Source organism: Prunus avium, chromosome 6, assembly GCF_965620075.1.
Source record: "Prunus avium chromosome 6, drPruAviu1.hap1.1, whole genome shotgun sequence".
Classification (NCBI taxonomy): Eukaryota; Viridiplantae; Streptophyta; class Magnoliopsida; order Rosales; family Rosaceae; genus Prunus; species Prunus avium.
Genome location: NC_142289.1, coordinates 25,842,192 through 25,843,830, shown reverse-complemented (window position 1 = coordinate 25,843,830; position 1,639 = coordinate 25,842,192).

Genomic DNA, 1,639 nt, shown 5'->3' with positions numbered 1-1,639 from the left:
ACTCTTTTCATCCAGATACTGTGGCAAGCACACGCCACAGCAGCTACATATTCTGCTTCGATGGTGGAAAGGGTCACCACTGGTTGCTTTCTCGAGCTCCATGCAACTGCACCACCACTTAGAAGAAACACATATCCAGAAGTGCTTCTTCTATCTTCTGTATCACCGGCATAATCACTGTCGGTATAAGCCTTAAGATCATCTTCAGAACTTTTCTCATAAATCACTCCCAAGTTCTCAGTACCCCTTCCATAAAACACTCCTAAGTTGACAGTCCCCTTCACATACCTAAGAACCCGCTTTGCTGCTGCCATATGAGATTCTTTCGGATCTGCCATGAACTTGCTTAACATGCAAACAACAAATACAATGTCTGGCCTAGTGACTGATAGGTACATCAAGCTACCAATCAGCTACTTGTACAAGGTTGAATTCACGGTGGCTTCTCCACCTTCTTTCACCAGTTTCGTGCCCGACACGATGGGGTTTTTCACGGGATTGTAGCCTCCCATTCCAAACCTTTCCAAAACTTCCCCAGCATATTTCCTTTGGCACAAATGTATCCCTTCACAACTTTGCTGAACCTCAACTCCTAGAAAGTACTTCATCTTTCCTAAATCACTCATGTCAAACTCTAGCTTCATTGACTTCTTAAACTTTTCACATAGCTCCACATCATTCCCTGTATAAATTAAATCATCCACATAGAGGCTAATAATTAAGAATTTACCTCCTACTTCATGTTTAAGGAACAATGTGTGCTCATGACTGCATTTCTCAAACCCCTCCTTCATGAAGAATCCTTCAATTCTGCTATACCAGGCTCTTGGAGCCTGTTTCAAGCCGTAGAGAGCTTTCTTAAGCTTCAACACTTTATGCTCTTTTCCTTTACGAACATAGCCTTCTGGCTGCTCCATGTATACTGCCTCCTTCAATTCCCCATGAAGAAACGCGCTCTTGACGTCTAGCTGGAAAACAGTCCAACCTTTCTGCGCAGCTAGAGCCAAGATCAATCTTATGGTGTCCCAACGAGCCACAGGTGCAAAAACCTCGCTGTAATCGATCCCATACCTCTGAGCATAACCTTTTACTACCAAACGTGCATTGCATTTATCTACTTCTCCCTTTTCATTCAACTTCGTTTTAAAAACCCATTTGACACCAATTTTTTTCAACCCTTTCGGCAGACTTACAAGATCCCATGTCTTGTTCTTTTCTATAGCTTCCATTTCCAAATCCATCGCTTTCCTCCATTTCTTCTGTTTCACTGCTTCATCAAAACAAATTGGATCAACAAGTACCATAAAACAAGCCAAGTTTGACTCGTCAGAAAGACCAGCTCCACTAACATAGTCTTCCATCCATCGAGGTGCTCTCCTAACTCTCTCCCCTGGTGTAGCAACATCATCTTCACCAGCCAACTCTTTTGTACCCGGATCAGCCAACTCTTCTGTACCCGGACCAACTCCTTCTACATGTTCTTCCTCATCTTCACTTTCTTCTTCTTTCTCATTGTAGTCACTGATTTCCCCATCATCACTATCTACCCAAATAAAAACGTCACATCTCACGTCTTTATCGTTCCTCCCCCAATTCCAGCTCTCATCCTCCTCAAACACAACATCCCTACTAACAATCA